This window comes from Hemiscyllium ocellatum, chromosome 17 (assembly GCF_020745735.1).
Source record: "Hemiscyllium ocellatum isolate sHemOce1 chromosome 17, sHemOce1.pat.X.cur, whole genome shotgun sequence".
NCBI classification, from domain to species: Eukaryota; Metazoa; Chordata; class Chondrichthyes; order Orectolobiformes; family Hemiscylliidae; genus Hemiscyllium; species Hemiscyllium ocellatum.
Window position 1 is genome coordinate 54700567 of NC_083417.1, and position 24037 is coordinate 54724603.

Below are 24037 nucleotides of genomic sequence, written 5' to 3' on the forward strand. Positions count from 1 at the left end.
GCAAGCGAAGTGGATATTGGGTATCCTGTAGAAGACCTAGATTTCCAGAAGGTATTTGGTAAAGTGCTGCATAGAAAGTTAATACATAAGGTAATATTGCATGGGGTTAGGAGTAGTGTATTAGATTGGCTAGCCAACAGAAAGCTGAGAGTTGGGTAAATAGATCTTCTGTGGATTGGCAAGATGTAACTAGTGGGATGTCACACGGTTCAGTCCTCTGGGCCCTGACTATTTACAATCAGTAATAATGACTTGGAGTAAGGGTAGAAAATACTTTAGCCAGATTTGCTGATGACATTAAAATAGGTGAGACTGTAAGTTACAATGCAGAAATAAAAAAATTTACAAGTGACGTGGATAAGTCAGGTGAATGGGTGAATAATATTGCTCAGTAGATGTTTTTCTTTTGGTTTCAGCTCACTATAAAAATACCAGTGTAATTTAATCTCACAAAGTAACTTGTTTTTCTGTTTATTCTAATTAACCTACAAAATTTGGCTGATAAATACATTGGTAGTTTTCAGTGTTTCAGCTGAATATTTACAGATACATGATCACTAATATCACCCAGGCAGATACCAAAGCATCCTGCATGATTGACTGAGGTACAGACATTTATTTTGTTGATTGCCAATTCCGCATGGCTCTGGTGTATCCAAGATTACTTAAACCTTGGACTCATCATCAGGGACTCTTTCTGTTCTGCTTTAGTTTTTGGACTGTATTTATTAGGAAATATTTCAGATGCTATTTTTTTATCAACAGATGACAGACCTGTCCGGGACAGTGAACGTAAAGCTGCCCAAAATCACTTTGTTTCAAGGGAGCACAAAGAGGAAGCAGACCTAGATAGAGAAGAAGAGAGGTAGGAAAAACTACTCTGTATATATGTGCATTTCAGTTATCTAAGAATATATCTGGATGGATAAGATTTAATAGCTGCTGTTTTATACTTTGCAAAGGAAGGAAATTTGATCTGAATGATCTGGGGATCATTTAACATGACAACAGCTATATGACTTCAGGAGATATAGAGCATGTATTTAACTAAAATATTATCTTTTTTCCAATAGTTCTAATATTTATATATATTTTAAGAATATATTATCCATTATTCAAATAACTGAAATATTCAGTTGGTGAAACACAGTGTATATACAATGATTCTACTAAGTAAAATGCCATGACAATATTTTTATTGAATATAATTACAGATTTTTTAAAAATGAGTCGAAAGTAGAGATAGAAAAGTGCCCAGAACTAGAGAGCTTCTAGTCCAATGATTGTGATAAATTTTGTAATTATGGAGAGTCAAGCTAATTACTTGCTATACTATTTGTAGTCTTTGGTAAATCAGTTTAATGCAAAAACCTTGACATCCTCGCCACCTTTTGTGCAATTGAGTCAAATAATAGTCTATGTGAATGAACTTGCTTTAAAAAACCTGCCATGTTAATATTACTCTCCATATTTTGTTAGCTCATTTGGCTACATGGCTGGTTTGTGATGCAGAAGACGCTAAAAGCAAGGGTTCAATTCCAGTTTAGCTTAGGTTACCATGGAAATTCCACTTTCTCGACCTCTTCCCCTCGCTGAGGCATGGTAACCCTCAGATTAAACCAGCCAGCCCTATCTAATGAGAGAGCAGTCTTATGTTCCTTTAGGACTATGGTGATTTGACGTTTACCTACTTGAGCACCCATATTCATTCTATTTTGCGTCTGAAGAGTAACATTGTGAGAACAGGAATATTAAATCTATAGATGTAATAAACTGCCTTAATGGCTATATTTTTATTTTAAACATGTTATGGGAAGATAATGTCCAATGGGATCAGGTGGAGGTTAATGAAAGGTGCAGTTTTATTCCACATATATGTAGTCTTCATTCGAGAAGGAAGCAGCACAATGTTTTCAGGCTTTGATCCTTCACCAAAAAGGTTCTGATGAGAGTGTTGTCCTGAATTGCAAATCTTTCATTTTCAAATGCTGTACATTATTTCAGAGATCTGCTATATAAGTCTTTAAAACCTTTTTATGTCATTAGGCTATTATTGAGCCCAGGCAAAAGTGAGGACTGCAGATGCTGGAAACCAGAGTTTAGATTAGAGTGGTGCTGGAAAAGCACAGCAGGTCAGGCAGTATCCGAGGAGCAGGAAAATTGATGTTTTGGGCAGTAGTCCTTCATCAGGAATCTATTATTGAGCCCACTTACATTGAAGTGACTTAGGTGCTTGCACAGTGCAGAGCTGAAGATACATTATACCTAGAACCAATACATGACATTCATTTTTGCCTTTTTGTCTGTTCCATTGCTAATTTCAGGAACTATGTAAAGAAGAACTTTTCATATGAAAAAGATGAGCAAAATTCTGTACATTCATCAGTTAACCACAAGTGGGATGGTGCGTCAGATCTTAAAACTGGTAAGAAGGTGTAGCTTACATACTGGACTTGATGTGCTGAACATTTCATAGAATCATAGAGATATACAGCACGGAAACAGATCCTTCGTCCATGCCGACCAGATATCCCAATCCAATCTAGTCACACCTACAGCACCCAGCCCATATCCCTCCAAATCCTTCCTATTCACATACCCATCCAGATGCTTTTTAAATGCTGCAATTGTTCTAGCCTCCACCACTTATGGCAGCACATTCCATACACATACCACCCTCTGCATGAAAAAGCTACCCCTTGGGTCTCTTTCATATCTTTTCCCTCTCACCCAAAACCTATGCGCTCTAGTAATGGACTCCCCAACCCCAGGGAAGAGGTATTGTCTATTTTTCCTAATCATGCTCCTCCTGATTTTGTAAACCTCTATGAGGTCACCCCTCAGCCTCCAAAGCTCCAGGGAAAGCAGCTCCAGCCTAATCAACCTCTCCCTATAGTTCAAACCCTCCAACCCTGGCAACACGCTTGTAAATCTTTGCTGAACTCTTCCAAGTTTCACAACATCTTTCCAATAGGAAGGAGACCGGAACTGCACACAATATTCCAAAAGTGGCCTAACCAATGTCCTGTACAGCTGCAATATAACCTCCCAACTCCTGTACTCAATACCCTGACCAATAAAGGAAGGCACACCAAACGCCTACTTCACTATCTTATCTGTGACTTCACTTTCAAGGAGCTATGAACTTGTACTCCATAGTCTCTTTGTTCAGCAACACTCCCTAAGACCTTGCCATTCCGTGTATAAGTCCTGCTAAGATTTGCTTTCCCAAAATGCAGCACCTTGCATTTATCTAAATTAAACTCCATCTGCCACTCCTCAGCCCATTGGCCCACCTGATCAATATCCCATTGTAATCTGAGGTAACCTTCTTCGCTGTCTACTACAGTTCCAGTTCTGGTGTCATCTGCAAACTTACTGACTATACCTCTTTTGCTTCCATCCAAATCATTTATATAAATGATGAAACATAGTGGACCCAGCACCGATCCTTGTGGCACTCCACTGGTCCTCCAGTCTGAAAAACAACCCTGCACCACCACCCTCTGTCTTATACTTTCAAGCCAATTCTGTATCCAAATGGCTAGTTCCCCCTGTATTCCATGAGGAATACCAGACTTCCATGGGGAGCCTTGTCGAATGCCTTACTGAAGTCCATATAGATCTTGTTTACCATTCTGCCTTATCAATCCTCTTTGTTATTTCTTCAAAAAACTAAATCAAGTTTGTGAGACATAATTTCCCACGCACAAAACCATGTTGACGATCCATAATCAGTCCTTGCCTTTCCAAATAAGTACATCCTGTCCCTCAGGATTCCCTCCAACAAGTTGCCCACCACTGACTTCAGGCTCACTGGTCTAGTGTTCCCTGGCTTGTCCTTACCGCCTTTCTTAAACAGTGACACCATGTTAGCCAAACTCCAGTCTTCTAGCACCTTACCTGTGACTATTGATGATACAAATATCTCAGCAAGAGGCCCAGCAATGACTTCCCTAGCTTCCCACAGAGTTTTAGAAAGGGGATTTCTCCACTTTTGTGCGTTTCAAGACATCCAGCACTTCCTCCTCTGTAATATGGACATTTTTCAAGATGTCACCATCTATTTCCCTACATTCTATATCTTCCATGTCCTTTTCCACAGTAAATACTGATGCAAAATACTCATTTAGTATCTCCGTCATCTCCTGTGGCTCCACACAAAGGCCGCCTTGCTGATCTTTGAGGGTCCCTATCCTCACCCTAGTTTATAGTTTTGTACTTAATGTATTTAACCATCAAACACCATCTTTGGTCTATTCTCACAAGTCAGTATTTAGATTCACATCTACATTTTTAGAATGCCTAGAGTTACACACTCACTCAGATATTATTTAATTCATTCAACAATAGCCATTACCTGAGCATGATGTGGCATATTTTTAAACTGTAAATGTTTAATTTCTTGTTGAAAATTGTTGTTTAGTTAAGTTTCCTAGTCTGCTGTCTGCCTACATATTGCATTTGTTGGAGAGAGGATTGATTAGACAGTGTATCACCATATAACAGACATCAAATGAAATAATACTTTACAATGGTAGGGCAAGTTGTTTATACTCTAGTCTCTCCTTCTAGGCTGTATACCAGTTCATGAAGAAAAAGACTGATGAACCAAATTGTCCTGTACCTTAGCCAGTGATCAAGAAGGATCTGCAAATAGCTTCTAGAAAAAGTCAATTCAGTGGGAGAGGCATACTGTAGGTTATTACATTTGTTGTCCAAGTAGCTTTCTTCAGTAATGTCGATGGGCTGCAACCGTTTACACTGCTTCCCTGAATGAATTGATATGCATTTAAAGGTATTCAAAAATTGTATTAAACAACCTGAGAGTACTGGGGTTCCTCCTTGAGGTTGTGATATTGTTTTGTAGTTGGTAGACCAGTAAATAAATATGTTGGCACAGGGACAAGAAACAAGAATTTACAAGGTTTCTTTTGCTTTTGGAATGTGCATCCATGTATTTAATTTTATATTTCTTTGAGAACTTGATTTGTATTGAAGATTTGTTGTCTCTAAAACCTTTCTCAAGGAATTTGGCCTATGAATATAGGAGAGAATGTCATTTGAGGTTCTACAGGATTTGATGAGGTCTCTTCTATAGTACTGTGGTACAGTTCTGCTTGCTCTACTATAGGTAGAATATTATTAAAGGGAGAGAGTTCAGAAAAGAATTGCCAGGATGTTGCAAGGAATGGAAGGTTTGATTTATAAAGATAGGCTGGGATGATTTTTACTGGAGTGTAGGAGGTTGAGGGGTGAACTTAGAGGTTTATAGAACCTTGAGCAGAATGGAAAAGGTGAAAAAGGTTTTTTTCTGTAGGATGGGGAGTTCAAAACTAGTGGGCATATTTTTAAGATGAGAGGAGAAAAATTTTAAAAGCGCAAAAGGGGCAACTTCTATACACAGAGAGTAGTTTGCATGTGGAATGACCTGCCAGAGGAACTGGTGAAGGGCTCTTGCCCAAAACGTCGATTCTCCTGCTCCTCAGATGCTGCCTGACCTGCTGTACTCTTCCAGCACCACACTCTGAACTCTGATCTCCAGCATCTGCAATCCTCACTTTCTCCTCGAGGAACTGGTAGATGCAGGTACAGTTACAACATTTAAAATAGATTTGGATAAGTACATGAATAGAAAAGGTTTGGAGGGATATTGGCCAAAGTCGTACTTGTTTGGTTTGGGAACATGGTTGGCATGGACTAGTTGGACCAAAGGGTCTGTTTCATGCTGTATGACTCTGACTCTACTTGGATAACATCTACATGTCCTTTGTTTGGGGAGCATTAGTCCAAATTAAAGACAGACTGAATAAAAAGCATATTGGAAATTTCTGTTGCTAAATTCTTACTGGGTGCACCAATGTATGAGCACCCAACCTTGAGAATCAGCGTTATAATTATTTACCTTTTTCAAGGGAGGTGAACTTTGATGGTAAGGCAAGTTCCTCATCCACAATTGAGCTTGAACTGGAGGGCTTGCGAGGCCATTTCAGATGGCAGATAAGAGTTGATCATTTTGCTTTGTGTCTTGAGTCACATATAGGTCTGTAGAGTGTGGTTGGCAGAGTTCAAGGACAGTAGTGAACCAGATGGATTTTTACAATAATGATGGTTGTTATGGCCACATTACAAAAATATCCAAAACTCAAAGTCCAAATCAAAATTGATGTATATGAAGAACAGAATTTCTGGGCTTTTTTGTGAATGGCATGCCATTTTAAATTAAAATTTGTTTGCGGCACCTCCAATTTGGGGCGCACTATCTGTCGCTTAACTGGAGAGATAGCCTGCTGTTACATCTGAGCTGGAATGTTGCCTGTTGCCTGTCCAGTTTCAAATGTATTTATACTGTCTTTAATTGGATTGTGAGTTCTCCCTTGGCTGTTAATTAGTCAGTTCAGAAAGAAAATTACGGATGAGTGACTTTCCTTCACAATGTGGACCCTGACCTTTATTTGAACCTAAAACCTAATGGTGGTTCTTGAAATCCTGCCTTGGATTTGATGGAGTGGTGTTTAACCCTTTGAGAAGTGTGGGTTCATGAAATGTTAGGTTATAATCTGAAAAATAAAATACTGTGCTGACTTCAGATTTCTTGAAGGTGGGTTGAGAGGGTGTGGACAACTGACCTGCTCCTGAGAAGCAGTTCAGTAGATTAAATATTTTAATAAAGTTGTGTGTCTGAAGTTTTATTATTTTTACTTTCATTGCATGCGGGGAGATGATCATTACCCTGTACTTGCTTGGCACGAATGTTATTTACCACTTCTGAGCCCAATCCAGGTCTTGCTGCAATTGGACACGAACAGCTGCAGTATCTGAAGAGTCACAGATGGTGCTGATTATTATGCAATTTTCAGCAAACCTTCTCATTTCTACCTTAAGACGGAAGAAAGATAATTGATGAAGCAACTGAAGATTTTGGGGGCAGGATACACTTGTGAGGAATGAATGCGCTGATATCTTGGGACTGACATAAGTCATTTCCCAACAACCAAAACCATCATCCTTTGTGCAAAGCATGACTCCAACAAATTCAGAGTTTTCTCTTTGATTCTCATGGACTTCAATTTTCCCAGGGCTTCCAGATGATTCTGGTAATCCAAGATGGAGGATGGAAAAAAATTGTGGTTGTCAGATCTGCTCCTTTTTTTTTGAGTTATTTTAGGTGTTAAAGATGATTTCTTCAAATTTCAGGAGGAGGAATTACTGTTTTACAAGCTGTTGCATTATTTTGGAACATTGAGGGAAAAAACATCAAAACAATGACACTTTAAATAGGAGGCTGAGAACAAAGGGAGGACCACATGGTCAGTGAGAGAGAAAGAAACTCACCTTGCTGTCTGACAGTGCAGTCAATCTGTACAGCTACAGCCTTTGCTGTTAAAGTTCAAGTCATAGAGTTGGAGAGATGTACGGCATGGAAACAGACCCTTAGGTCCAACCGGTCCATGCTGACCAGATATCCCAACCCAATCTAATCCCACCAGCCTGCACTCGGCCCATATACCTCCAAATACTTCCTATTCATGGACCCCACCAAATGCCTTTTAAATGTTGCAATTGTACCAGCCTCCAGCACTTCCTCTGGCAGCTCATAGAATACACGTACCACCCTCTGTGTGAAAAAGTAGCCCCTTGGGTCTCTTTTGTATCTTTCCCCTCTCACCCTAAATCTATGCCCTCTATTTCTGGACTCCCTGACCCCAGGGAAAAGACTTTGTCTATTTACCCTAACCATGCTCCTCATAATTTTGTAAACCTCAATAAGGTTACCCCTCAGCCTCCGACGCTCCAAGGAAAACAGCCCCAGCCTGTTCAACCTCTCAATATAGCTCAAATCCTCCAACTCTGGCAACATCCTTGTAAATCTTTTCTGAACTGTTTCAAGTTTCCCAACATCTTTCCGATAGGAAGGAGACTAACAGTGGTCTAACCAATGTCCTGGACAGCCGCAACATGACCTCCCAACTCCTGTACTCAATACTTTGACCAATAAAAGAAAGCATACCAAATGCCTTCTTCACTTCCTATCTACCTGCGACTCCACTTTCAAGGAGCTATGAACCTGCACTCCAAGGTCTCTTTGTTCAGCAATCTCTCTAGGACCTTACCATGAAGTGTATAAGTCCTGCTAAGAGTTGCTTTCCCAAAATGCAGCACCTCACATTTATCTGAATTAAACTCCATCTGTCACTTCTCAGCCCATTGGCCCGTCTGATCAAGATCTTGTTGTAATCTGAGGTAACCCTCTTCATTATCCACTACACCTCCAATTTTGGTGTCATTTGCAAACTTACTAACTGTACCTCTTATGCTCGCATCCAAACCATTTATGTAAATGGCAAAAAGTAGAGGACCCAGCACCGATCCTTGTGGCACTCACTGGTTACAGGTCTCCAGTCTGAAAAATAACCCTCTACCACCACCCTCTGTCTTGTATCTTTGAGCTAGTTCTACGTCCAAATGGCTAGTTCTCCCTGTATTCTGTGAGGTCTAACCTTGCTAATCAGTCTCCCATGGGAAATCTTGTTGAACGCCTTACTGAAGTCCATACAGATCACATCTACTGCTCTGCCCTCATCAATCCTCTTTGTTACTTCTTCAAAAAACTCAATCAAATTTGTGAGACATGATTTCCCACACACAAAGCCATGTTGACTATCCCTACTCAGTCCTTGCCTTTCCAAATACATGTACATCCTGTCCCTCGGAATTCCCTCCAACAACTTGCCCATCACTGACATCAGGCTCACTGGTCTATAGTTCCCTGGCTTGTCCTTACCATCCTTCTTTAACAGTGGCACCACGCTAGCCAACCTCCAGCCTTCCGGAACCTCACCTGTGACTATTGATGATACAAGTATCTCAGCAAGAGGCCCAGTAATCACTTCTCTAGCTTCCCACAGAGTGTTAGAGTACACCTGATCAGGACCAGGGGATTTATCCACCTTTATGTGTTTTCAAGACATCCACCACTTCCTCCTCTGTAATGTGGACATTTTGCAAGGTATCACCATCTATTTCTCTACAGTTTATATCTTCCATATCCTTTTCCACAGTAAATACTGATGCATCATACTTGTTTAGTATCTTCCCCCATTTTCTGCAGCTCCACACAAAGTCCGTTCTTGCTGATCTTTGATGGGCCCTATTCTCTTCCTAGTTACCCTTTTGTCCTCAATGAATTTGTAAAAACCCTTTGGATTCTCCTTAATTCTATTTGCCAAAGCTATCTCATATCCCCTTTTTTTCCCTCCTGATTTCCCTCTTAAGTATACTCCTACTGCCATTATACTCTTCTAAGGATTCAATCAATCTATACCTTACATATGCTTCCTTTTTCTTAACCAAACGCTCAATTTTTTTAGTCACCCAGCATTCCCTATACCTACCAGCCTAGCAGGAATATACTTTCTCTGGATTCTTGATATATCAGTTCTGAAGGCTTCCCATTTTCCAGCCATTCCTTTACCTGCGAACATCTCCCCCCAAACAGCTTTAGAAAGTTCTTGCCTGATTCCGTTAAAATTGGCCTTTCTCCAATTTAGAACTTCAACTTTTAGATCTGGTCTATCCTTTTCCATCTCTATTTTAAACCTAATAGAATTATTGTCACTGGCCCCAAAGTGCACCCCCACTGACACCTCAAGTCACCTGCCATACCTTATTTCCGAAAAGTAGGTCAAGTTTTGCACCTTCTCTAGTTGATACATCCATATACTGAATCAGAAAATTTTCTTGTACACACTTAACAAATTCCTCTCCATCTAAACCCTTAACACTATGGCAGTCCCAGTCTAAGTTTGGAAAGTTAAAATCCCATACCATAACCACCCTATTATTCTTGGAGATAGCTGAGATCTCCTTACAAAGCTTGTTTCTCAATTTCCCTCTGACTATTAGGAGGTCTATAATACAATGCCCAATAAGGTGATCATCCCTTTCTTATTTCTCAGTTCCACCGAAATAACTTCCGTGGATGTATTTCTGGGAATATCCTCCCTCAGTACAGCTGTAATGCTGTCCCTTATCAAAAACGCCACTCCCCCTCCTCTCTTGCTTCCCTTTCTATCATTCTTGTAGCATTTGTATCCTGGAGCATTAAGCTGCCGTTCCTGGCCATCCCTGAGCCATTTTTCTGTAATTGCTCTGATATCCCAGTCCCATGTTCCTAACCATGCACTGAATTAATCTGCCTTCCCTGTTAGGCCCCTTGCATTGAAAAAAATGCAGTTTAATTTATTAGTCTTACCTTGTTCCTGCCTGCCCTGACTGTTTGACTCGCTTCTGTTCTCAACTGTACCAGTCTCAGATTGACCTCTTTCCTCACTATCACCCTGGGTCCCCCCCTCCACCCCCACCATACCAGTTTAAATCCTCCTAAGCAGCTCTAGCCTCTAGCCCTGCTAGTATATTAGTCCCCTTCTAATTTAGGTGCAATCCATCCTTCTTGTACAGGTCACTTGTACCCCAAAAGAGATTCCAATGATCCAAAAAGGTGAATCCTTCTCCCATATACCAGCTCCTCAGCCATGCATTCATCTGCTCTATCCTCCTATCCTGCCCTCACTAGCTTGTAGCACCGAGAGTAATCCAGATGTTACTACTCTCGAGGACCTCCTTTCTAAATTCCTGCCAAACTCTCTGTAATCTCCTTTCAGATCCTCAACCTTTTCCCTTCCTATGTCGTTGGTTCCAATGTGGACAATGACCTCTTTCTGGCCCCTCTCCCCCTTGAGAACATTCTGCACCCTCTCTGAGATGTCCTTGATCCTGGCACCAGGGAAGCAACACACCATTCTGATTTTTTGCTGCTGGCCACTGAAATGTCTGTCTGTTCCTCAGACTAGAGAAGCCCCTAACACAATTGATCTCTTGGAAACCGACGAACCCCTCGTTACATTAGAGCCCATCTCAATACTAGAAACTTGGCTGTTCATGCTACATTCCCCTGAGAATCCATCACCCCCTACATTTTCCAAAACAGCGTACCTGTTTGAAATGGGTATAGCCACAAAAGACTCCTGCTCTAGCTGCCTACCTCTCTTACCTTTCCTGGAGTTAACCCATCTATGTGACTGTATCTGAGACTTTCCCCCCTTCCTATAACTGCCATCCATCGCATACTGTTGCTGTTGCAATTTCCTCATTGCTTCTAACTGTCTCTCCAACCGATCCATTCGACCTGTTAAGATTCACAACCAACAGCATTTGTGGCAGGTATAGTCCACAGTAACCCTTAAACTTTCTTTAAACTCCCACATTTGACAAGAAGCACACATTACTCTACTAAAGGCCATTTTTGCTCCTTCACAATCTACAGACCCAAAAAATAACACCGCCTTATTCTTCTGCAAACATTGCCCCAGGTAAAATTAATAGTTATGGCTTATATTTTAAGTTTAATCCAGAGACACATCTCCAAAAACATATAATCAAGAAAGAACCCGCTCTACTCACTATTGCAGACTTTCTACAGGCCACACTTAAAATAACAATTCACTTATCTGATTCTGTGCTATGAATGTCACCCAACAGTTCCTCCAAGATCAGTTGTGAATTTCACTGTTTGTTAATTTTCCCAGACGCACTCCAATGTCCAGCGATACATTAATTCAAACAGCAAAGGCAGTGTCAGTTTCTTTCTTTCTCTCTCTCTCTCTCTCTCTCTCTCTCCTGCACTGACCTCACCATGTGCTTCCTTTGTCTGTTCTTCTCCCTTTTAAAACTGCTGTTGTTTTGACTTTTTTTTCCCAAAGTTCCAAAGCAATGCAACAGCATATAAAATAGTAATTGCTGCTCCTGAAATTCAAAGAAATCACCTCCAGGACCTAAAATAACTCAAAAAAAGAGCAGCGTTACAGCCAGAAATTTTTCCCGTACTCTTTGGATTACCCAGAATCATATTTATGGACATCAGAGTGCGTCTAAGAAAAATTAACAAACAGTGAAGTTCACAGCTGACCTTGGAGGAATGTGTGTGGGAGAGCTCACAGCACAGGAGCAGATAAGTTTTTAAGTGTAATCTTGCGGTCTTTTTAAAATAGTGAGTAGAGTAGGTTCTTTTTGGTTATATGTTTCATCTCTTGATTAAAATTTAAAAATATAAAATGTAATGACTAAGTTCACCTGGAAAAGTACTTTTTAGAGCGGTAAGATTGTGCTATTTTCTGTAGAATGTTAAGGTTCAAAGATCGCCTTTAGAAGAGTGATGTGCTCTTCCTATCAGATGTGAGAAATTAGGCACAATTTCCATGTTACTAATGATTATGTGTGCAGTAAGTTTGTTTGATTGCAAATCCTATCAGATCGCATGGTTGGAGCAGCAGTTAGAGACATTGGGGAATTTACAGACACTGGAGGGTGTAATGGATGACAGTTATAGGAAGGGAGAAAAAAAACGCAAATACAGTCAGGTAGATGGGTTACCACCAGAAAAGATAGGAGAGGGGAGCATATAGTGCAGGAGTCTCCTGTGGCTATCCCCATCTCAAACAAGTATGCTGTTTTGGAAAGTATAGGTAGTGATGAACTCTCAGGGGAATGTAGCACAAACAGCCAAATTTCTGGTACTGAGACTGCCTCTAATGTAACAAGGAGTATGTCAGCTTCCAAGCGATTGATTGTGGTAGGGGGGTACTCTAGCCAAAGGCACAGACAGATGTTTCTGCAGCCAACTGCAAGAAATCAGAATAATGTGTTGCCTCCCTGGTGCCAGGATCCAGGATACCTCGGAGAGAGTGCAGAGGTAGTTGTACACATTGGAACTAAAGACATAGGAAAGGAAAAGGATGAGATTCTGAAGGGAAAATATAGGAAGCTAGGCAGGAATTTAAAAGGAGATCCTCCAGGGTAGTGATATCTGGATTACACCCAAAGCTACAAGCTAGTGTGGGTAGGAATAGAAGGTTGGAGCAGATGAATGTGTGGCTGAGGAGCTGGTGCAGAGAAGGGTTCACATTTTTGGATCATTGGAATCTCATCTGGGATAGAAGTATAAGGACAGATTGCACCTGAACTGGAAGGGGACCAATACACTGGCTGGGAGATTTGCTAGAGCTGCTTGGGAGGGGTGGTTGGGACACAGGGAGATAGTGAGGAAAAGGGTCAGTCTGAATATGGTCCCGTTGGGAAAAGGAGCAAGTCAAATAGTCAGGGCAGTCAGGAACAAAGCAGAAAATGAGGTAAATCAAACTGCATTTATTTCAATGCTAGACACCTAACAGGGAAGACACGTAAACTCAGGACATGACTAGGAACATGGGACTAGGATGTCATAGCAATTGCAGAGACATGGCTCAGGGATGGGCAGGACTGACAGCTTAATGTTCCAAGATACAAATGCTACAGGAAGGATAGAAAGGGGGGCAGGACAAGATGGTGTGTGGTGTTTTTGATAGGGGATAACAGTATGGCTGTACTTAAGGAGGGTATTTATAGGAATATGTCCAGGGAGGTTATTTGGGTGGAACTGAGAAATAAGAAAGGGTTGATTATCTTTTTGGGATTGTACTATAGGTATCAAAATTAGAGGTGTAGTAGACAGCAAAGACCGTTATCTCAGATTACAACAGGGGCTTGATCAGATGGGCCAATGGGCTGAGGAATGACAGATGGAATTTAATTTAGATAAATGCGAGGTACTGCATTTTGATAGGACAAACAGGGCAGGACTTATACACTTAATAGTAAGGTCCTGGGGACCTTTGCTGAACAAAGAGACCTTAGGGTGCAGGTTCATAGTTCCTTGCAAGTGGAGTATCAGGCATAGTGAAGAATGTGTTTAGTATGATTTCCTTTATTGGTTAGATCAGAGAGTATACGAGTTGGGAGGTCATGTTGCAGGTGTAGTTAGTAACTTTTAGAATATTGCGTGCAATTCTGGTCTCCCTCCTGTAGGAAGGATGTTGTGAAACTTGACAGGGTTCAGAAAATATTTACAAGGATGTTGCCAGAGTTGGAGAGTTCGAGTTATAGGGAGAGGCTGAATAGGCTGGGGCTGTTTTTTCTGGAGCGTCGGAGTCTGAGGGGTGACCTCATAGATGTTTACAAAATCATGAGGGGCATGGATGGGGTAAATAGACACGGTCATTTACCTGGATTGGGAGTGTGTGCGTGTGTGTGTGCGCGCGTGCGCTGGGCACATGAATAGAAAGGATTTCGAGGGATATGGGCTAAGTGCTGGCAAATTGGACTAGATTAATTTAAGATATCTGGACCGAAGGTTCTGTTTCCGTGCTGTGCATTTCTATGACTATGACTCTATCTCTTTGACTGATGTCAAGCATTAACTCTTGCCTCAGCTCTGGAGTTCAGCTCTTTTGTCTGCGTTTGGACCAGGGCTGAAGTAAGGTCAGGAGCTGGAAATGAAGAGTAGTCCTGGCAGAATCCAAATTGAGCATCAGTGAGGAGATTATGAGCTGAGAAAGTGCCATCTGATAGCACTGTCAGCAACATCTTCTGTCACTTTGGTGATTGATAATAGACTAATAGTGGTAATTGGCTGAGATTAATTTGCCTGCTTTGAGTGGACAGGATATTTCTGTTGCAAGATTAATCCTCACCACTACTCACCGTGCTGTCAGAACTATCTCTGCCTTATTACCACTATACTCTTTCCTCGCGAGAATCTGCAAGACCTGCTTGATCTAACAAGAAAAGTAGTCTAGCGAAGGGTCATTTGTCTTAAACAAGATGCAGTTTATTATGAGTGGCAATTATGTACCAGTTACAGTGATGTGATAAACATTGTTACAGGGACTATGAAAACCAAGATCTTGCTACTTTGAGATCCTAAGCCATTCTCCGACAGAGCCCATATGCTTGTGCCTGTGAAGTTTTGTTTCTGTACCTACTGTCAATGTGATTGCATCCATTGTGGCATACTTAAACTACTGGTTTCATTTGTGTCTTTAGGGGTTTTGTACCTTTTTGAGAACTGAATGAATTCTGCTGATCTCCTGTGGTAGGATTGACCACATGATTGAGTTGTGCTGCTTCTAGGCTTCTGCTTCCCTCACTATCTGAATGTTTTTCTTAGAGTCAAATCCTTTGACTAAACAATCTGACAATGATTGATCAGCAATTCCTATAACAATTTTATAGACAATAGGTGCAGGAGTAGGCCATTCTCCCCTTCGAGCCAGAACCACCATTCATTATGATCATCGCTGATCATCCTCAATCAGTATCCTGTTCCTGCCTTAGCCCCATAACCCTTGATTCCACTATCCTTAAGAGCTCTATCCAACTCTTTCTTGAAAGTATCCAGAGACTTTGCCTCCACAGCCTTCTGGGGCAGAACATTCCATATACCCACCACTCTCTGGATGAAGAAGTTTCTCCTCAACTCTGTTCTAAGTGGCCTACCCCTTATTTTTAAACTGTGTCCTCTGGTTCTGGATTCGCCTATCAGCGGAAACATGCTTCCTGCCTCCAGAGTGTCCAATCCTTTAATAATCTTATATGTCTCAATCAGATCCCCTCTCAACCTTCTAAACCCAAGTGTATACAAGCCCAGTCGCTCCAATCTTTCAGTGTAACATACTCCCGCCATTCTGGGAATTGACCTCGTGAACCTACGCTGCACTCCCTCAATAGCCAGAATGTCTTTCCTCAAATTTGGAGACCAAAACTGCGCATAATGTTCCAGATGCGGTCTCACCAGGGCCCTGTATAGCTGCAGAAGGACGTCCTTGCTTCTATACTCAATTCCTCTTGTTATAAAGGCCAGCATGCTTTTAGCTTTCTTCACTGCCTGCTATACCTGCATGCTTGCTTTCATTGATTGATGTACAAGAATACCTAGATCTCGTTGTACTGCCCCTTTACCTAATTTGACTCCATTTAGGTAGTAATCTTCCTTCCTGTTCTTGCCACCAAAGTGGATAACCACACATTTATCCACATTAAACTGCATCTGCCACGCATCCGTCCACTCACCTAGCCTGTCCAGGTCATTCTGTATTCTCTTAACATCCTCCTCACATTTCTCCCTGCCACCCAGCTTTGTGTCATCAGCAAATTTGCTAATATTACTTTTAATACCTTCATCTATATAATTAATGTACATTGTAAAAAGCTGCGGTCCCCACAACATTGTAACTGCCAATTTCCAAATGAACCCCAAGCTCATCCACCTTATTTCTAATGCTTTGTGCATTCATATATAATATTTTTAATTTGTTACTCCCCTCACCCTTCCTATCAATCCCTATTTCACTTGACCTTATGGCATGATCCTTTTTTGAGTTTTCTGCTCCATTGATTCCGTTGTCGTTCTTGACGTCTCTTGTTCTAACTTCCCCTTTAACTTCCTTCTTAAACTTCCAGTTTGTCCCCTCCCCCTGCTATTTAGTTTAAATGCAGCTGTGTTGCAGTGGCAAACCTACCTGCCAGAATGCTGGTCCCCCACCTATTAAAGGTGCAACCCGTCCCTCTCGTATAATTTATCCTTACCGCTAAACATACCCTAGTGATCCAAGAATTTAAATCCTTGCTTCCTGCACCAGTTCCCCAGCCACACATTCAAGTCCATTATCTCCCTGTTCCTGCCCTCTCCAGCCCGAGGAACTGGAAGCAAACCGGATATAACCACCCTGGATGTCCTGCTTATCAGCTACCTGCCGTGTTCTCCGAAGACCCACCGTGGAATGTCCCTCCTCTTCTTCCCAACATCATTTGTACCGACATGCACCACCACGTCTGGCTCTTCACCTTCGCCCTTGAGGATTTCCTGCACTCTGTCTGCGATGTCCTTAATCCTGGCACCAGGAAGGCAACACACCATCCTCAAATCCCGCCTGTTGCCGCAGAAACCCCTTTCAGTCCCTCTCACTATGGAGTCCCCTATTCCCATGGCTCTGTGTGATGTCTGACTCCTCGGCTCTGCCTCCATGCCAATTTCTGATTGGCAGACCTGACCACCTCTCGGACTGGCAGTGACATCTGTCTCTACGGTTTCCAAGTGATTCAACCTGTTCCTGACAGATACTATCCCCGGGGTCCCTTGCACTTGTCTCATCTCTGCCTTCCTCATCGTCTTCTCCCTTCTACTCTCTTCTGGTAGGCTCGGTGTAGTCATCTCGCTGAAGGTCTTGTCCAGAAAAATCTCATTCTCTCGGATGAGCCTGAGGTCATCTAGTTTTTTCTTCTTTACCGGTTGTAAATTGTAAATCTCCAAATAGTCAATTCTATATTTGGTCCTTCACTGAAATTAATTTTCCTGGTTACTATGTCCTCCTAATATAATTATTTATTTTCCTTGAGAGGCTTTAAAAGCCGCAATAGCAAGGTAGCTATTGTGTGCTGCTCTCCTGGAAGCTTTTCCCTTGCTTCTACAATATAATAATGATGGATTCTCAGCTTCTGTGAATAAAGTGGAGGATTCCTGCCTTTCTCATGGCTTTTCTTGATGAATTCTATTAAATCATAACCTTCATAAATGGTTCCTGTTGTCTACTGCTATAATATAAATTTCCCAGTTTCTTAAGGCTTTACCTCTCTGGCTCTCTAAGATATATCCTGTTGTTTAGGTTTTCTCTCGATGATTCCCATTATGGTAGTACTTCTGTAACGCAATGATTGTGTTCTTGTACAATCCTGTGCTATAGAAAAATTGTGCTTCAGAAACAGCATTTAAAGTTTTGGTGATGTAGTCGCATTACAGCCAACACATTTAAAAAATTTGCATTTTTGAAACAGTGTCCCAATTCTTCAATTGTGTTAAAGCAAATTTGCGTAAACAGAATATGCATTATAGTAGAACGATCTGTAATAGTCCTCATTGGTTTCTTATTTTGTTTCATGGATGAGTTCTGTTGTGTGCTTTTAAATAAATGCTTCTTGCCTTTAATATGGTTTACATGATGGATCTCCTTTTGCATTTGCACAACCATAATATTTTCCTAACTTTCTTCTTCCATTAAACTTTGCTTAGGTTTCTAAATTGCCCCCTTATCACTTTAATTTTGACTTTGTGATGGCCCAGACCTTAATTTTAAATTATTTTCTTGGTCCTTGAGTTCCCCTACTGTTTCTGTGACTCTTGATGCCCACTCAATAATAATTGACGATGCTTGTTATGAGCAAAAGTATTTGGCTTTTAGCTTTCCCAGTTTGTAAAGTGTGATTTTAAAAAAATGTTTTCCCCTTGCCTGCCAGAGATTACAACTTTACCTGCAGAGCTCTGATATGTGTTTCCTCTGTGGCTAAAACATTATTTGGGGATTGCTCTTAAAGATCATTGGAACCCAATCCATTCTGTCACCGGCTTGATGTGGCTAGTGCTCCAGTTCCATGCAGTTCCTAATTGACACACATGGCTGTGTCTCTCTCACCAGGTCTGAAATGCTTTTGTCATAGAACATAGAAAAATACAGCGCAGTACAGGCCCTTCGGCCCTCGATGTTGCACCGATCCAAGCCCACCTAATCTACACTACTTTACTTTCCTCCATATGCCTATCCAATGCCCGTTTAAATGCCCATAAAGAGGGAGAGTCCACCACTGTTACTGGCAGGGCATTCCATGAACTCATGACTCGCTGAGTAAAGAATCTACCCCTAAAATCAGTCCTATACCTACCACCCCTTAATTTAAAGCTATGATCCCTCATAATATCTGACTCCATACGTGGAAAAAGGTTCTCATGGTCAACCCTATCTAAACCCCTAATCATCTTGTACACCTCGATCAAGTCACCCCTAAACCTTCTTTTCTTCAATGAAAACAGCCCCAAGTGCCTCAGCCTTTCCTCATACGATCTTCCTACCATACCAGGCAACATCCTGGTAAACCTCCTTTGTACCCGTTCCAGTGCCTCCACATCCTTCCTATAGTATGGCGACCAAAACTGCACACAATACTCCAAATGCGGCCACACCAGAGTCTTATACAACTGTAACATGACCTCAGGACTCCAGAACTCAATTCCTCTACCAATAAAAGCCAGTACGCCACATGCCTTCTTCACAGCACTATTTACCTGGGTGGCAACTTTCAGAGATCTGTGTACATGGACACCAAGATCCCTCTGCTCATCCACACTACCAAGTATCCGACCATTAGCTCAGTACTCCATCTTCTTGTTACATGGTCTTGTTCATGGTCTGTAGATTCTGCCTTGTTGAATGTTGCTGCTCTGTAGAGATCTCAAATTTTCAGCTAATTTAGCTGCTGGCTATTTGAACAAACAGCTTCTTAAAGCTATGTCTGAAGAAACTTCAAATTTTAACTAGGGTAGATAATTGGAGTCCACACTATGAATCATGTTGTAAGTTAAACTTCACTACTGCTCATAATGTTGTATATGGTACATTTGTTGCCACCATGCTCTTTCCTAGTAGGGATCTAAAGGGCTCGGTGGCCTAGTGCAGCAGAAGAAAATTGCTTGACTTAAAACAATTTGTAGCTTATTATATAATAGTAACTCTACACAAATTTCAGAAAGACTGAAATTGTCGATTTTATTCCTTCAAGATTCAGAGTCATTTTTCCACTAAACCCATATGATGACATCTTAGTGGACAATGCTTAAGACACTCTTCAATATTAATTTTTCAGCCATTTATCCCTTTATACAACACATATCTGGGCAATTGTTTACATTGCTGGGTGGATGCTGCTATTGTAGCTGTACTGGGACAGCTTGGATAGGAATGCAATTAATTCTTGAGCGCAGGTCTTCAATGCTATTGTTGGATTGTTGTTGGGGGCCTACAGATTTTGCAGTAATCAGCTTTTACTTAGCATTGCTTTGAGTGAGTCAAATGAACTGAAGATCTGTGTTGCTGGGGACCTAAGAAGGTGGCTGAGATGGATCATCCACTCAACACTTGCCGCTGAGGGTGAATGCAAATACTTTCAATCTCCCAGATACCACCATCACTTGCTGAGGAAGGGTCACCCGATCCAAAACGTTAGCTCTGATTTCTCTTCACAAATGCTGCCAGACCTGCTGGCAACTTCTGTGTTTTGTATTGTCATTATTATCTGGAATATGTCCTGTCCCACTGGCAGAAAGACTCATCAGTAATGCAATCCCTCTCCAGTGAGGATGGGAATATTTGTGAAACAACTTCCTGTGGTTCTTTGTTTAATTGTCCATTACCATTCACAGTTAGATGCAGCAGAACCACAGCACATAGATCTGATACATTGGCTGTGGGATCTTTTGGCCTTGTTTATCATATGTTGCTACTGCTATTTGGTGGGACTACATTATTAGTCCTGTGCCATAGTTTCACAAGGCTGACACCTAGTTTTAAGTATGCTTGCTGCTCCTCCTGATATGCCCTCTGCACTCTTCATTGATGTAAAGTTAATTCTCGGGCACAGTCATAATCACAGAACCGGGAATATGCTGGACCACGATATTATAGATTTTTGTTGAATACAATTGTTGTTGCTATTGATGTCGCACAGCATACTCTTGACTGCCAGCTTTGAGTTGCTAGATTTTTTGAAACCTGTCCCATTTGGCACGGTTTAACACCACATAATAAGAAAGAAAGTATCTTCAAAATGAAGTCAGGACTTTGTCTCCAGCGTATTGTATAGTAGTGATGTCTCCTGGTACTGCATTAGACAGAGCCACCTGTGACAGATTGGTGAGGAGAGGGTCAAGTTTATTGATTTCCTCCTATTTGCCAGATATTGTCAACTTAGTACCTGACCAGTATGGTCAATAGTGGTGCTACTAAGTCACTCTTTGTGAAGCATATTAGGTTCTCCATTCTACGCTGTCGTCACCCTCAGTGCTTCTTCCAAGTGTCATTAGTGATGGAGTATGGATTCATTAGATGAGGGTGGTGGTAGTGATAATCAGCAGGAGAACTTGTTGATGTGTTTGTCCTAATACCATGAAATTTCATAAGGTCCAGAGTCAATGTTCAGGATTCCTAGGGAAACACCTCCCAATTGTGCACCACTGATGAGTCTTTCTGCCAGTGGGACAGGACTTATTCCAGGATAATGATGACAATACAAAACACAGACATTGCAGGTCTGGCAGCATTTGTGAAGAGAAATCAGAGTTAATGGATCAGGTGACCCTTCCTTAGCAGGTGATGGTGGTGTCTGGGAAATTGCAAAGTATCATTCCATGTGTATAGTTGTGTCTGTGGGAATATCTCCCAATTTTTGCATTTTTTCCCAGATGTTAGTAAAGAAGACTTTGAGGGATTAAAAGGGAAGGTTTGATGCAGAAGAGGGCAGTGCTCAAAGTGCTTATCACCATGCTTCTTGGCCTATCACATTGGCTAGATATCCTGTTAATCAACTTGGTCTACACACCCAATCGGCTGCTTTGGACAGTGATCATCTGAAAGACACCAATCATTTGGCAATTTATGACCCATCACATTCAGCAGTCCCTTAATTCCTTGCCAACCTCGGAGTATTTAGTTTCTGAAAAATGGGTGCTGTTAACAACTGCTTTGCTTTCTTCACTTTATGCCTGACTTGAGGCTGCTAGAGCATAAAGTAAGAAAATGAGCTCAAGACTTCAGTGGCAATGATTAAAATGTGGATGTTAAGATTATGTAATTCTGGTCTGCTGATTTGAGACAAAATTTCATGAATCTACACTTTTTAAATTTATAGTTTTGTGAGAAAATTTAACTAATTTTCTTTCAACTACAATGAAAGTAATTGCAGATATGATAAACAAAATGACAAATTGTAAAGATGCATTTAGTGGCTTTGGCTAAGAAAAATCAGAAGTATACTGTATTCATGGCACTTTAACTAAAACCAAAACTTTTAATCTAAAATGGAAGTAAAATCCCACTGGTACTGGCAATCTGAAATAAAAACAGAGCTGGAAAAGTCCAGTAGGTCTGGCAGCATAAGACCATAAGATGTAACAACAAGACCATTCAGCCTCTTGAGTCTGGTCCACAGTTCAGTAGGGTCATGGCTGATATGAGATTCATCTCATCCACTTACCTGCTTTTCCCCTGTAACACTTGATTCCCATCTGATCAAGAATTTATCTATGTCAGCCTTAAGTACATACAAAGACTCTGTCCCCAGGGTCTTTGTTAAGGATCTAAGGATTTTTAACCTCCGTGAGATGAAATGACTCCTCAGTCTTATGTTGGCACTTTTATTCTGACTCTGTGCCCTCTGTGGGGAACTAAACCCTCATGAAGGGAAACATTCTTACAGCATTTACCCTGTGATGTTCCTTGAGAACCTTCTGCTTCAATAAGATTGTGTTCTTCTAAACGTTAATGAGTAGAGGTTCAACCTGCTTAATCTTTGCTCATACGATAGTCCCTCCATATCAGGGATCATCTTAATCAACGTTCTCTGAACTGCCTCCAATAAATCTGAGTGTTAATGTTTCAAGACCAGTGTTAGAAATTAAAATCTTTATTAGTGTGTTGGAAACAAAGACTTCAGTAAAGTTTATAACTATAAAGAGTAAAAAGGTGCCTATTACAGTCAGTGTATTTTCCAAAATAATAAATACAGGACAAAGATATTAAGGAATTGGAGGTGTCCATAAATGTTCTCATGTCATAATATTAACTCTAAGGGGTCATAGGCAATATATGCTATATCATAATGCTATAAATGACTTGCAAAATAAGTGGCAGTTAAAAATGCACATCTCTGAGCTTGTCAAAATTGGCTTAACATTAAAAGTAAATAGCTTGAAGATAGACATATCAGCTTCATGTTAAGTTGTCAAATACAAATTGAAATCAATACAAAAAAAACATGATTGAGAAATAGCATTAAAGTCAGGTGGGGAGTGGCAACAGAGGAGATGTGGAACAAGAGGTCTATAGATTTTTCTCTCAGGCCTTGGTTTGCCATTGTCATTTCTGATGCCAAGGTCAGTTCTGTGTGGTCCAACAGTTTCATTATTTAGATTTTGTAGCAGTTTTTATACTATTAAGTGACTTTCTAGTTTGTTTCAGAGGGCAATTAAGATTCCATCATACTGCTATAGAGTGGAACCACAGTAAGGCCAGAGCAGTTAAGAATTGCAGATTTTCTTCCCTAAAAATCTTCAGTGAACCAGATTTTTACATCAATGGCAATAGTTCCAAGATGGTCATAATTATTTAGACTAGCTTTCAAAGCCAGATTTATTGATCAATTGAATTTAAATTCCTCGTGAGGGGATTTGAATCCATGTCTCGATAATATTTGCATTTATTTGTATATTACTAATCCAGTGATATTACCACTACGCCACTGTCACCCCTATTATTGCAAGCCAGCATGTTTAAAACTACTCTGATTGCTGTTAACAACCATACAAAATATATTTCTGGATTTTAAAAAATAAAATTCAGGTCAATAGTCGAATTTCTTTAAATGATAGTAGATGGTAACAGATCTTTCATAATTCATAATTTCTTTTTAAAAAAACATTGAAATTTACATGATAGGTTCAAAGGCCTGTTCAACAGTTCATTCTCTGTCACTTGAATATATATTTATTCAGCAGGCATATATTCTAAAAAGGATTTTGGGGAACCCCATCGATTATGTCTTGTGTAATATCCTGAGCAACATTTGAAATGGCATTTACCACTTAGTCTCTTGTAACCTCTTGTTCTAGATTTGAAGGAACGATGGACATCACATGACTTGCAGCTGATGAGTGATCATCAAGAATCTTTTAGTAGTCGGCCTCCATTATCATCTGTTTATTCTGGCAGAGAATTGAGGGAAGTAAGAGAAAATGATACATTGAACAAAGTGAGTATAGACACTATGTTAGGTTTTTGAGTACCAAACACGAAAGCATCATTTCCAAAACAAAAATGGGAACTGCTGGAGAAACTCAGCTGCTTTGGCAGTGTTTGTATTGAGAAAAACAGTTAACATTTCAGATCCAGTCACCTTTGTTAGAACTGAAAGTAGAATTTATGGTGATGATGTTGTTCCATTTGCTCCCTCTGTCAAAGACATAGTATCATGAGTTTTGAGAAGATTTGTAGCTCAGGTTGAGGTTTTGGATGTAGGTTTGCTCACTGAGCTGCAAGGTTCATTTCCAGACGTTTCATTACCC

General features: G+C 40.7%; 1 long non-coding RNA gene across 1 annotated transcript; it reads left to right on the forward strand.

Annotated features, from left to right (window-relative positions):
* The first annotated feature begins 802 nt into the window (after positions 1-802).
* LOC132823757 (uncharacterized) lies at positions 803-23719 on the forward strand. Its single transcript, XR_009645582.1, has 3 exons — positions 803-865; positions 2325-2425; positions 23585-23719. It is a non-coding gene; the product is annotated as an uncharacterized LOC132823757 (long non-coding RNA).
* Positions 23720-24037: the final 318 nt, after the last annotated feature.